This window comes from Globicephala melas, chromosome 11 (genome assembly GCF_963455315.2).
Source record: "Globicephala melas chromosome 11, mGloMel1.2, whole genome shotgun sequence".
Classification (NCBI taxonomy): Eukaryota; Metazoa; Chordata; class Mammalia; order Artiodactyla; family Delphinidae; genus Globicephala; species Globicephala melas.
In genome coordinates, this window is record NC_083324.2 from 84,318,424 (window position 1) to 84,333,751 (window position 15,328).

Sequence of the window (15,328 nt, forward strand, 5' to 3'; positions counted from 1 at the left end):
TCAAGGAAAGTTGTCTCTCTTGGCAACTGCACTCTCTTTCAAAGAGAAAACCCTGAAGGCTGAATAGGTGTAATTGAAGAGGAATGAAATGTTTTTAACTATTAAAATTTATTTCTGGCTTACAAGATTTAATTAAATGTTTTTGCACCTCTTCAATAATTTGTTCCCAACGTTCAGGTTGTCAGCATTTATTCTACTAGCAATTGGCAGCCCAACTGTCCCAAGGTGGGCAAACTGAAAACTTGTATATTCTTCTAGGTATTGGAGAATCGAAATATAAAGAGAACACACACACACAGCTTCCTTTGACCAATGGTGGCTGTATATCCTTTGTTCTCTTCTAATACCTGATATATTAAGAGCTTCTTTTTTTGGGTGTGTTCTCAAATGCATTTGTCACAGAAAATTGGCCAATATATTAACATCCCTGTGATGAAGCAGCTACTGACAAATTCAGAAGACTTTCTTCCAGGAAATATAGTTGAGTAATTGAAAGATGATGTGATAATCTTTTCTCACTCCCAGTTTGCATGAAAATTGTTCCAGGAAAGATGGGTTCAGGTGTAATCATGCCTGTCAGAGTCTTCCCATGGGAAGTGCGGATTCTTAGTGACATTCTGATACGTGGGGGGACATGGAGATGGATTGCAGTCAGACCTTGAACTTCAAATTAGTGGACAATGGCTCTGTGGAGATACCAACTAATTTTCTCCCTACAGGAACATTGTGCAGGCTGACAGGCCAAAAGCATCCATTATTTTTAATTGGAGAGAAAAATGACACAGTTAGAGTGACATACCACATATCCACGGCGTAACTTTGTGATGGAGAGGAAACGTGCTAGCTAAGTGGACTTTCGTTTTGTATTCAGTTCCTTTTCACACCAGTGGGAAGAGGTGAGGGGAGAAATGTCTAAATGTCAGACAGTAAGTGAGAAGGAGACTGCTGTTTCTCCGCAGAGGTAATTAGGTGGACCTTTCTCAACCCTGGACCAGGGAGTGAAGGAAGGTGCCTTCCAGGTAACAGTGCCCTTTGTTCTGTTTTCAAGAGTTACAGACCAATGTATGTTCTCAAAAAAGGACCTTCCCCCTCTGTGATTAAATATTTATCACAGCAAGAAGCTAGTAGTCAGACCAAGAACTTCCAATTAGCCACAACAGAGGGTTATAAGTGACTACAGAACAAGTATCAATATTGTAAAAGGGAGGAGCAGGTCCGAGCAGTGAGGCCGCAACTCTTTATTTCTCTCCATAAACCCATTACAAAGGATATTGTTTGTTGGTAAACATCAACACTCACTAATCTTCTGAACTATTAACAAGCTTTTGGTGGTGTGTGTCAATTAAAATATAACATGTATAAACTCTCTTGGTTTCCAGGTGGTCTTATGAGTAAAGTGCAAAAAAAAAAAAGAAAGCCTTCTAAGATGAGACCCATCAATTTCAGTGCTACAATATTTAGAGTTGTTCCTCACTAAGGAAGAAGTTGGCTTAATTTCCAGGCAAAGATAAGCTCCTTGAAGGTAGGTGTTATACTTTTTTTATGGATTCCAGCAAGTACTCAGTGCCTAGATGAATGAGAGTTTTAAACGTAAGTATAATGACAGCATTATAGTCAACCATCCTGAGTCAAAGAAAAGGCAATATTCATTTTCATGAAAACACCATCTTTACATTCTTCAAGGATACAAACATAATAACAGGACAAAATGACCAGATAGTGCCCAGAAAAGAAAAGTACCGCAGAACCCCCCCCCCCCCCAAGAACAGAACTGGCAATTTCAGAGTTAGAGTACAACTGCATTTACATGATGGAAAGTCACTAAAAACTTATATTTTAAGGGAGAAATCCAGATGTTTCACACCCCACCTGTCAAAAGTTTTAGAATTTAATTTTACAGTATAATTGCTTGGTACATGTAAGTAGGTCTATCTAGCATAAGTCACAGTGTATCGTCATCCGTAAACATGAGAATAATATACCCTACCTCACAGAGAGAGTCTAAATAATAAAGATTATATGTGGTCACACTAGTACTGTGTCTGAAACATAGGCATTCAATGAAGGTTCGTTTACTCTCCATTCTCCTTCCCATAGCACAGATCTTGGATGTTTCATTTTACAAAACTATTTTTCTATAAAAATGAGTTACATTAATGATCTATTGATATTAGCCTGCCCGCTAATTGCCAAAAATCTGGCATGTCATCTTATTTGATAACTCAGCAAGTTTTTTCTCAATTTTCTGGACTTTTCTATATAATATTGGGCCTAGCATGACCAATTCAGATATAAAAAGTCACATGTTAATAATAAAGTGATGATAATAATATCTAATTCATCTAGGTTCAGGCCCCAGTTCCAAATAATGGCTGACACTAGAATTGTGTTCTTCATTCTATTTCCCCATGTTGTAGTTCAGGGTTAATTTTGTTAAGTCTTGGGAAACAGTGATATGTCACACAGAGAAAACATGAAGTATGCTTCTCACAAGTTAGATGGTAACTCCCGGCTATGTTGTCAAACTATGCCCCGGCATGAAAAATTTCAACTTGGAACTATTATGTCTATCTGGTTATTTATGTTAAAATAATCGAGTGTTATTTTATATACGTTACTAAATATGTAACTATCAGAATATATTAAATATATGTATTAAACATATTGCTAATTAACGCTAATCTATGCCAGTCAGTTATTAGTTATTCTTAGCTGTTAGGAATAGCCATTCCCTCAAGGTGAAGTCCCATGCACCAAGGGCAAAGTCTTCTCCAAAGTACAGACCAGTTTATATGACTCTTCTGTACCTGTTTACTAATAAATGTTACTACATTTGGTAAAATTTATAATAAGAGCTCCTTTCTTTAATAAGGCACTGCCCCTCCTTTTAACTCTGGAGTTTACCAGCATCTACCAAAAACATCAGATAAAATTTTTAAAAATTGATATTGGCTAAGCAGTCAAATTGACTTAGGTTAGTGTACAACAGAGACAAAGATATATTTATTTCCTACTTCTTTTGCTTTTCTTACTCATCAACATTTTTTCCTGTTTATTTTGTGTAAAGAGCAGCACACATATTACAGTGATGAGGATTTTTCCTGTTTAAATGGCAACACAATGGTTAACACAGTTCCAACAAGCACCCCTGTTAATGTGCAGTTGGCAGTTTTGTTCATCAGCCAGTAAGTCAGTGAGTCAAGGAGGGGGCAGTGGAGCTTTAACTGCTGCATTTGGTAAACAATTGGAGGAACAGTACATGTATTGTAGAATCTGAAATGTCTCTTGTTACCAGTCCTGTGTTCATGTGATTCTTGCCCTCCGCGCATGGAACTTCACCTTGAACAGTAGATGAGGCTGAAGTTGAGATGCCTTTCAAGAAAGAATGTACAATTTAAATAAATTTAAATAAAAAGTCTTGAAGTCACAATGCATTCCACTTAACTAACAAGTCACTATTGATCCCCCCCAATTCATATACATAGTATTTCATGGAGTGTATAAATTGAAACTGAACTGGACATATTTATCATTACGAAATGCTGCAGGTTGGAATAAAGCTCTAATATTTCACCCATTTCCTGGTTATTTGAAAATGTGAAGGATTTGTATGAGTTACAAGATGAGCTCTCAGGATCTTCACTTAGGAACGAACCACAAGATCATTTATACGGCCCCCCTCTCCTTCTGTTACTGCACTTGTCTGTTCTTTATAGTCATTGTATCTGAACAAAACGTTTAAGGTGGGTAGCATTGCTTGAATTTAGGGACATCGTCAAAGTTATATGAACAAAAGAATAGCTGGAAGACCCTGATAGAATGTAAAATGTGGATGTGGAATTTGTTGTGTGTGTATGCGTTCTCTGAGTGGGTGGCCCCATAATAAGCCATGCAAGACCCGTGTTAAGCCGGCTCCCAGAGATCAATGCCATGACTGCAGTCATCCATCATCTCTAACTCAGGCAGGATGCAATCAATGGTAATCCATCTCTTTCCCATTGGATAATTGATTTTTTTAAAAATTTGTGGGATTGATCTTTTTTCATTTTAAGACACTGTCATTGCATAGTACAGTAATTTTAAGGATTGAGGGGAAAAGGGTTTACTTGTTTCAATAAAATTCTAATGGCACTAGGTTTAATCATACTCTTATTCATGATTAGCCCTGAGAAAAATTATGAAGCTTGCATCTTGGGTATTTTCCTGTGTTCCCATTTTGGCTACTTCTCCCTCTTATGACACCATGCATAACCCCTTTTAGATGCTTACTAAGTGTTCTGTTTGTATCAATTAATTCACATTAAGTTATTTGCTATTAAAGATGTTCCCAATCCTGGCGACTCTCAATTTCCAGACCTGAAGCCTCTGATTTCTCTTTGCAAACTAATCTAGTCCTCAGCCAAAGACCCAAAGGGTACCTCCACAGAGACTGCCCTGCTCCCCACTTCTCCATTTTCTTTACTACCATACTTCACAAATTCCATGGCCCTCCACAGTCCTGACCTCAGATTTCTGCCTGCTTAACTTAGGTAGACTTAGCTTAGGTACCTTAGTTAGACTCCTGATTTCTGTGTGGGCCCCATCTTCTTGTGCCATGGTCGAGAAAGTTCCCCAAGACAGAAAGTCCTATATTAGTTAACTGTGTTTTTGAAAAAAGATTTATAGCCATAGTAGCTGCCATGAGGTATAAAACTTTCTGCAAGGACAATGGGCTTTGATTTCCTTTAGCAGGAGGTTTTAAGGGAAAATCTTGTTACCATTTTGGGGATAGAGATATATATATATATATATATCTCAGATACATATGGATGGATAGATTATATATCTCAGATCTCTATCTATCTATAAATATCTCAGATATCTAAATTGCAATATTCTATTTGTAAGTAATTAGTAAAGTAAGGATAATGCAAGTATATCGGTTAGGATATCTTAAATTATCTCAAAGGTATCTCCTTCCTTAGCATAAAACAAAAATCCTAATGGTTATATTGATATAATCAAGCTAAACTGTGTTGGCTAGGGATATCAGATTACCCACAAATGATTTTGACAAACCTCTGGGGCTGAAGGGGGGCCCACTTCCTCTGTATGTACTCCCTGAATGAGAAATGACATCCGAAGGAGAGTTGAGGTACTGGACGTTGGCTTGGCAATGATGTTAGTACAGAGAAGTGTGTACATCTTCACGCTGAAGAACTGAAGAAGTAGGAAGTGTTTTCCTGATCTAGAGATAAAGGAGCAAGCATATTATTGTTAGCTTATGTATTATGTATTAAAAAAATAAGCATACTGGTACTTAACAGTAAATGTCATGTCATTAAATTGAATGCTTGAGTTGACATATATAAACGCTCATTTACTACTACTATGAATCACAGAAGAGAAAGTAATTGTTAATTAAGATGACATTGTTATAGGTGTTACTGAATTCTTGCAAACACGTTTAATGCTTATATTATTATATAGACAATGGCATTTATGCCCTTCTTGTTAGGAAATCCATATTTTTTCTTCTTCAAGAAATTACTGCCCAAAATTGGGAATTCTATTTCTGTTTTAAACCTAGAAGTAGAACACAGATTTATTAGGTTGCAGAACAAGAGATAGACATAGAGTACTGAGGCAAGATGATAAGACTTGCAACATCAAGAAAAGAGACGTCGAACTTATTCCTAAGGCATGAAGCAAAGCTGGCAGCCAACAAATTACAGACCATTCTAGAGAGAAAACATAACTTTCTGAGAGATGCAAAGGTGACACATAAGTAAACTTTGAACGTACTCATTATCAGAGTTTGATGTAAATAGAGGAAGGATTGTGACCTGGAAAATTACAGGCCCCAAGGATAAGCACAAACTTGGATAAAACAGTCATGGTCTTGGGACCCCACTGTTGTTTTGTACAGTTTTCTAAGGTACGTTTGGCACGATCGTTCATAGATATGGACATATGTAAATGTACTCAGTGGCAAAAGTCATCCATAAAGAAATTATTGAGCACCTACGAGCACACATCTCATGAGTACACTCAGTGGAGCCAATTAGTGCATCCTAGAGGAATACCACCACTGCTAATATCTTACAAATACCTACTAGATTCATTTAGGTTGACAGTTGCCCAGAAGGGTATGGATATTATTTCATAAGACAAATTATTCCAAAGTAATTATATTTTTAACGTTCCATTTCTGCCTTATTCTGAATACATTCAAGTACCTGCAGGATGCTGGAGAGCTGTAAGACACTCTCTAGTATATTGAGGAACAGAGCAAGATGGTGTTGATAGGCTCAGAAGCCATTTTATTAATGCCGGATCTACTCCTCCTCTAGCTTTCAACCCCCCTCTTCCGAAGTATTTGTGGTCTTCCTGTGAGAGTATCATAGTGCCTTTGTTTAGAAAACATTGTGTGTCATTTATTTCAATATTTAGATCTGCTTAGCTCTGCGGAAAATTCTCTAGGCACTCTCTAACTCCCTTCATAAATATTTAACATTAATTTTACCTCTATTCTCAAAAACCCTATGTTAGAATTCAGCAAAACCTAGCCTAATTCTCCAGCTGCTGCCCTATACAGCTGCTTTTACCTCCATAGTTGTGTGATCATTTGAAATACAATCCTTGGGCTTCTGTTTAATTTAGAAAGCAAAAATAATTTTACTAATTATCTTATAAGGCTGTTGTACAGTTCAAAGAAGTTAATGCATAGAGAATTCAGAATATTACCAGTCATGTAATAAGCGCTCAACAGGGATTAACAAAGCAGTTATATTATTTATCATCCAAATGGAAATAACTTTGAGATTAAAGGGGGTACAGTTCATAACATAGAGGGACAACAGGTAAACTGTAACCACGCAGAGCAAATGTGGATATGTGGTCATCCTTTTTATTTGCTATACTTGTCTAAGAAATCATGTCCTTCAATGTAGCATTTATGATTCAGCACTCCCAATTCAACTTGTTTGAATCTATCTAATACCTATTTTCTTTCCCAGTATGAATGCCCATGAATGGTAGTCCTTCTAACTTGCTTGCCAATAAATAGTCACCTACTACTTAATGAAACCCGTATTATTCCTACAGTGGGAGACTTCAGACAGGAGGTTTGAAGTAGCCATGGAAGAGATTGGGCATAGTCTGGGCCTCCAAGCCTGGATTTGAACATATTGAAATCCAGAATTTGAATTTATTGAAGGAAAAAAGAGGGCATTTCTAAGGAAACAATGCCTTGGAGTATGTACTGATAACAGTGCACATTGTATAATTACAGAGTAGACTGATAAAAGTAAATTCTATGTTAGCAGGGGGATATGTTTTTCCAGGTAAGGTGAAGTTTGATTACAAAGGGACTTAGTAATGAAACAGAAAGTTTGGGATTTAGTGCAACAAGGAACATATATTTTAGGTGTTTCGATCTGGAGAACCGCATCATGACTGTGTTCTAGAAAGTTGCAACACTCTGCAAGAAGACAATGATTGAAACAAGAAGTCTGTTTCTTATTAAAAAGGCATTTTGTTACCTCAAATCTGGAATCAAGGGCACTGAAAATTATATTTCTTTTGTGCATTTTCTCATAATCTACTTTCAATTAGTTTTTGCCCAATTATTTTGGGGTTATCCTTACTGCTTATTTTCACGTGTCCTGTTAACTGATACAGCGTTAATTTTATAAGTTCAGTGTAGCTATTTCTTCAATATTCAATTTAGGGAGAGAATTTTACACGAAAGTACTGTTTGAATATCCATCTGGTAAGTCTTTAGCATTATCTAATTTCTTTCCACTGTGCATGGCGCTGCTGAGACACCTCAGGGACTGTTTGTATAACATCGTTGCTACAGGCCATGGAAAATTCTGTGCACTGCTTTCCATACATGTTTGGTTACAGCTGGTTCTGGTTTGTGTGTTTTGGGGTTTTCCAATGCAATTACTGCCAACTTCATATATACCAAATGGATCTGCCTCTTTCTGTTTCAACTAAAGGCTTTTAAACCATAGTTTTAAATGTGAATACACTGATAAAAAAAAAAACAAATGCCCAGATAGACTCAGAAAGACATAGGGAACCTCAGAGTAATGTTTTCCCAAGCAGAAACTACCAATAATAATAATAAAGAAAAGAAAAAAAAATTTCTTTTCCAAGTTCAGGGTTCTATTAGACTGTTTTTTGAGTACGTGTACTTTCGTCTCAAGTGTTTCATTGGAGGGAATAATTATTTCCCTTTTCTGCGGAAAGAACTCTCCCACCAGGAGCATGATGTATTCTGCTCCGACCTGACAGATCTATCCGGTTCTGACTAGATCAGTATGGGCCTCAGTCTTGCAGTCACTGTGGCTTTCTTTCGATCTCAGTAATTCTCAGATTGACTCCCCATAAGTGCAGTGGGGAAGAACCAGTTATCCCACACAGCCACTGGCTTGTGATTACGTATACAATTATTACGAGAGGTGTGCAGCATAACCCCAGGGATGGCACTGAAAGAAATGGCTTTTTTCATCATTATAGTCTTAAATTATAGTCTTAATAAAATCAGATAGGACTCCATCAACTGGCTTTTGAAATGAAGGTTTATATCACTTTATGGAAAAGATGTGCAAAATGCATGGGCACTGACAGAGAAAGTCTATGCTTTCCATGTATGCTAGCACGATATTCCATACATGACTCTATTCTTCCCTAGGTTGAAGAGATTGCTGACAGCAAGTGCAATGCTACTCAAATGTATTGGCCCTTTCAATGCTTTTGAAAGAACACCTGCAGGCATAATGACAGATTTGTGCTTGGGACACATTCTGTACTGTTTTTCTTACATGCATGCATGTAGCACAAGCAAATGCTAAACAGTTACACATTACCAATCCAGTTAGTATGCCAATGATACTGTCTCTCTCTAGCAGGCATTAAACCTGTTCACCTCCAGATTTCCAAATAAATATACCAACTGACTATAAAAATAGAAAGAAAAAAACTTTGAAAAAAGAGAAATCCAAATGCCAAGAAATTTCATTTCTGCGGGATCCACTTTGTTCAAGACAGTGTTGAACTGAGAAGTGGGCTGTGGCTCTTCTTATGGGAAAAATCTGTGTAGCAGGGAAGCGAGAGGAGGAAAACTCAGGAGAAGGAGAATGCTACTGATATTTCTGAACAATGATTTTTGAAGGCTTGAAGTGTAGGTATGCATGTGTGTGTGTGTGAGAGAGAGAGAGAGAAAGAGCGATGTCAGGAGAAGCTGTGTCCTGGGGACACGAGGAGGCGACTGTTCTGAGGAAGAATATCTGGGTCCCATCAGGGACTCTGAAAACTAATTCTGGTTCTAGATACATCAGGCCTGGAGGCTACGGAGGCACTTATCGCATGTTTACACCTGCCATGGCTCTTTATTCCAGGCAAACATAATGATTTTAGCAGGGCTGGCTGTGGATGAAGGAGGCCATGCCAGGGTAAGAAAGAAAAGAAAAAAAGACATGGCGCCAGTCCAGAGAAGAAACGTTTCCGCACAAGAAATAAAAATTGACAGCATGTGCTTTTCATTAGGCTCTCCCTTCCTCCCTCCCTCCCTGCCTCTCCACTTGCTGGATCACTGACCAGGTACAGGAAATACTGTGTTAATTCTAAACCTCACACTTCTCACATCATTTGGGACTGATTTAGGTTTTATGTAAAACCTAGCTCAAACCTTCCTAAGAAAACAAAATAATTATTTTTGAAGTTGACTAAATACCTAATTCTGTGCATCTAAAAGCTTCTGAAGTTAACAAATATTAAGCTACTTGGAATCAGCTGATAATTTTTTTAAAAGTTACATTTCACTTACATACAAAAAATAAATTCCATACGGGTTAAGACATTAAATACAGAAAAAACAATAAAACAGCAGGGGAAAATGGAGATTGATTTGGGGGAGGAAAAAATCCTTTGTAAATATGAAAGTGAAAGGGTAGACCAATTGGCAAATATTGGTAGATAGTAACTACATAATTGTAAATACCATAAATCATCTCAATATCTTTCTCCAAACTAGGAAATATTTGCTCATATCTGAAGAAAAAAATAATCGATCCCTTCAATATATAAAGAACTGGTCCAAGGTGAAAAACAGGAAATGCATGAGAAGAAATACTAATGGCCTCTAAACACACACACACACACACACACACACACACACACATTCTCCTAACATGTAATTAAAGAAACAAACTAGAAGTAAAAAGTATATCATTTCTTAAAGTGGCAAAGATATTTCCTAAATTTCAGTAGGGTTGGGCAGAGTGGTAAAGGAACACTTCTGATGGGTACCATTGGTATTATTCTATGGAAAACAATTTGATCCTATCATGGAGGTCATTACAAATGTGTACATTTACTCAGGTATGAGCACAAAATTTTTTGTAGCAGGACTTCACCAAGGCATTGTTTATATATAGAAAATTTGTACCAGATGCTGATGGTCAGAGATTTTCTATTAAACATTGGTCAGAAATCCATACGGAATATTTAATTATTAAGATCATTTCTTAACACAGGTTTTGATGGAATAAAATTATGCTCAAATTCTGAAATTTAAAAATCAGAATAAAAACATAATTTTACACCAATTTTTTAAAAGAAGAAAAATATGAAAAATAAAATTGCACAAACCTTGCAGGGAAATAGAATAGTACTGTGTGTTAGTAATGATGACATTATAGATTACTCCTTTGATGTTAGACATACTTATTGGTTTATCCCTTCCTTATTTACATACACACTTGGGTTTTTTGTCACTCAGAGTCTTTGGCACCATGATGTCCAGTGCACCAATGTGTCCAGGAGCCACAGGTGGTCACTGAGCATTGTAACGGTGACTAGTCAGAAGGAGATGTGCTGTGACTTAAAAATATATGCCAATTCCAACGACAAAGCATAAAAAATGCAAAGTATCTCTTTCATAAAAGTAAATATTGACAATTTAAAATAACATTTTTTTTACATGGCAGGTTAAATAAAATATATGATTACAATGAACTTCACCCACTTCTTATTTCTTCTTTCCATCTAGCCATCTGAAAACGTACAGTGACTGGTGTGGCTTGCATTATAATTCTAGTTGACAGCACTGTTAGAGAATTTGATGATGTTTTCTGCTCACCTGCCACCTCTATCCTATACCATCTCCAACATGTTGGCATTCAAAGTAGCTTTCGCCTAAGGGCAGGCTCTGCAGCTAAGGAGATAGACACAGGGTGTTGGACAGGCAAGGGTTTTAAAATTACTTTTGAGAAGTTGTTCTCCCCCCCACCTCAGTATTAGGAAATGTTGTTTCATGGAGTTGCTCAAGTAGAAAATCCTGGAACAGAAGCATCACTCTGAATTTACCTCCACAGCGATTCATGACTTTATGAATTTTTATTTTTTAATATCTAACTTGTCTGATGCTGAGCAAGTCATATGCCTCTGGAACTCAGGGTTTTGGGTTTTTTTTTTTGTAAAACAAAACAATGAAATTCACATAGTTGCTGTGAAAACTAAATGAGCAAATGAATGCGGATGCTTAAAAAAAGAGTGATTAGCATACGGTTAAAAAAATTATCTTGTGCTACCTCTTAAATTAAATATACTGATATACGTTAGGAACAGATCAAAAATTAAGAGTAGGGCTTCCCTGGTGGCACATAGTTGAGAGTCCGCCTGCTGATGCAGGGGACACGCGTTCGTGCCCCAGTCCAGGAAGATCCCACATGCCGTGGAGCGGCTGGGCCCTTGAGCCATGGCCGCTGAGCCTGCGTGTCCAGAGCCCGTGCTCTGCAACGGGAGAGGCCACAATAGTGAGAGGCCCACGTAATGTGCAAAAAAAAAAAAAGTTGAGTATATTTGTGGTATCAGAGAGATAGCCTAAGAGACTTTAACAGTTGCAGGCCAAGGAACTGGACTGCCTAGTTCCAAAACCAACTCTGGATCTTAACAACTTTCATCTTGAGCAAGGTATGTAAAGTCTGTGTTTCCTCTTCTGTGCGATGGGGTAATGCAACTCACAGGGGAGGTGGAAAAATGAAAGCAATAAATGCACTTCAAATACTTAGGACAGTTCCTTGGACAGTTACATAGTTTAACAATTGTTAACTATTATTATCACCATGATGGGGAAAGTTGCCAACAAATTCCGATACCTTCAGATAAAACAAACAAAAAAATCACAAAATATTTGCAAATATCATATACTCTGTGCCAAAAGTAAAATTATTCTTGGGGATTATGATCCTCATAGTGTTTCTGAAGGCAGGAAGTCAGTAGCCTAGAGCAGTATTTCTCATGGGTTACATTGTGCAGATAAATGCCCGGGGACCTTGTTAGAATGCAGACTCTGATTCAGTAAGTCTGGGTGGAGTCTGATTGAGATTCTGCATATTTAAATCAGCTCCCATGTGATGCTGAGGCTGCCTGTTTTCCCACTGCATTCAGAGTACCAGGGGCTAAAGCAATATTATCTGCTTTGACAGCAAGAGTAATTGAGGTGCAAGATCACAGAACCGATATCAACATAAGTGTATGAAAAAACAATCCTTTTTGTTTTTTACATAGACTATGAGCATAGGCATAGATTCGTTTCTTTCTCCTTTAATTGAATTCATCTCATTAAGTTTGACAGGGGTCAGGCAACATCCCCTTTATAGAGATTATGATTCTGAGCACAGACAATTTATGACAATTGCTCTGCGTTTCGTGACAAATATAAAGAATAAACAGGCCTTTCAAAATGTAGATATCTAGAATAAACAATTGTCCTAACGCAATATTTTGAATGGTTCCTTCTGTATTGAGGTTTTAATAGGTACTAGTTATTTGGTTAAGAAAATTCCTTTTTTTTTAAATACATCTTTATTGGAGTATAATTGCTTCACAATACTGTGAGCTTCTGTTGCACAGCAAAGCGAATCAGCCATATGCATACACATGTCTCCATATCCCCTCCCTCTTGAGCCTCCCTCCCATCCTCCTTATTGCATCCCTTTAGGTGATCGCAAAACACTGAGCCCATCTCCTAAGCTGCTGCTTCCCACCAGCCAACTATTTTACATTCAGAAGTGTATACAGGTTGATGCTACTCTCATTTCACTCCAGCTTCCCCCTTCCACCCAATGTCCTCAAGTCCATTTTCTATGTCTACCTCTTTATTCCTGCCCTGCAACTAGGTTCATCAGTACCATTTTTTTTTTTTTTTTAGATTCCATATATATGTGTTAGCATACAGTATTTGTCTTTCTCTTTCTGACTTACTTCACTCTGTATGACACACTCTAGGGCCATCCACCTCACTACAAATAACTCAATTTCGTTTCTTTTTATGGCTGAGTAATATTCCATTGTATATATGTGCCACATCTTCTTTATCCATTCATCTGTCAATGGACATTTAGGTTGGTTGACGTGCTGGCTATTGTAAATAGAGCTGCAGTGAACACTGTGGTGTTAATGTGCAAGTAATTCAAATTAAAAATAAGTATTAGATAATATCAGAGGCTCTTTAAGTATCTCCTTTAATCTTTTAATATGAAGAGTATATAGATTTTTCTAATGCTTAGCCTCCCTAGAATTCTTTGGAAAAACTCAACTTGTTCACAACACACATACTGCTGAATTCACCTTGCCAGTATTTTGTGTGACCGACAAAGTACTTTTTTAGTTTTGATATCAAGGTTATAAAGACCTTATAAAATTATTTGGAGGTATTTTTCTCTCTCTGGATGAATCTGTACAGGATTACTCTACTGACTGTCATCTTTCTTGTCCTTTTCCCTTGATAGGAATTTCTTCAGTGTCCTAGAATACTCCGAAGTTCACAGACTTTTGTTAAATTCTCTACTTTCAGAAAATTTGCATTCCTAATAAATTTCAGTTACTAGTATGTGTCAGGTACAGTGAAACTTCATACCAAGGGTTGGCATGATCTCATGTCAATGAAAACATATGAATGAACTTTTAGATAAATATACATTTTGTAAAGTAGTAAATTATAATCATAGAGTTTTATTTCTCATTATTGCATTGATTTTAATACCTGCATGATTGATCTCTGCCCTTGTGGATGTTACATGTCAGATCGCTTAAATATACCAGAGAAACCCTCACAGACACAGAATTGTCATATCTCAAAAGGAAAACGGGAGATAGCGGAGGGGAAGATGGCAGAAGAGTAAGACGCGATCACTGTCCTCCCCACAGATACACCAGAAATACATCTACACGTGGAACAACTCCTACAGAACTACTGAATGCTTGCAGAACACCTCAGACTCCCAAAAGAGCCGTGTGGATGAAAGGCTCTTGGTGCTCCAGCCAGGACTCAGTGCTGTGCCTCTGAGGTGGGAGAGGACACTGGTCCACAAGAGACCTCCCAGCTCCACATAATATCAAACGGCGAAAATCTCCCAGAGATCTCCATCTCAACACCAGCACCCAGCTTCACTCAACGACCAGCAAGCTACAGTGCTGGACATCCTATGCCAAACAACTAGCAAGACAGGAACACAACCCCACCCATTAGCAGAGAGGCTGCCTAAAATCATAACAAGTCCACAGACAACCCAAAACACACCACCAGATATGGACCTGCCCACCAGAAAGACAAGATCCAGCCTCATCCACCAGAACACAGGCCCCTCCACCAGGAAGCCTACACAACCCACTGAACCAACCTTAGCCACTGGGGACAGACATCAAAAACAATGGGAACTACGAACCTGCAGCCTGCAAAAAGGAAACCCCAAACACAGTAAGATAAGCAAAATGAGAAGACAGAAAAACACACAGCAGATGAAGCAGCAAGATAAAAACCCACCAGACCTAATAAACGAAGAGGAAATAGGTAGTCTACCTAAAAAAGAATTCAGAATAATGATAGTAAAGATGATCCAAAATCTTGGAAATAGAATACACAAAATGCAAGAAACATTTAATAAGGACCTAGAAGTACTAAAGATGAAACAAACAATGATGAACAACACAATAAATGAAATTAAAAGTACTCTAGATGGGATCAATAGCAGAATAACTGAGGCAGAAGAATGGATAAGTGACCTGGAGGATAAAGTAGTGGAAATAACTACTACAGAGCAGAATAAAGAAAAAAGAATGAAAAGAACTGAGGACAGTCTCAGAGACCTCTGGGACAACATTAAACGCACCAACATTCGAATTCTAGGGGTTCCAGAAGAAGAAGAGAAAAAGAAAGGGACTGAGAAAATATTTGAAGAGGTTATAGTTGAAAACTTCCCTAATATGGGAAAGGAAATAGTTAATCAAGTCCAGGAAGCACAGAGAGTCCCATATAGGATAAATCCAAGGAGAA

At 37.7% G+C, this 15,328-nt stretch overlaps 1 long non-coding RNA gene across 2 annotated transcripts in view; it reads left to right on the top strand.

Annotated features, from left to right (window-relative positions):
* The window catches only part of LOC132598076 (uncharacterized), a 208,405-nt gene that overhangs the window by 123,784 nt on the left and 69,293 nt on the right, over nt 1-15,328 (top strand). For both annotated transcript variants that reach the window (XR_009565730.1, XR_009565729.1), the window contains exon 5: nt 1,380-1,522. This is a non-coding gene — a long non-coding RNA (uncharacterized lncRNA). The remainder of the gene's footprint in view (nt 1-1,379; nt 1,523-15,328) is intronic.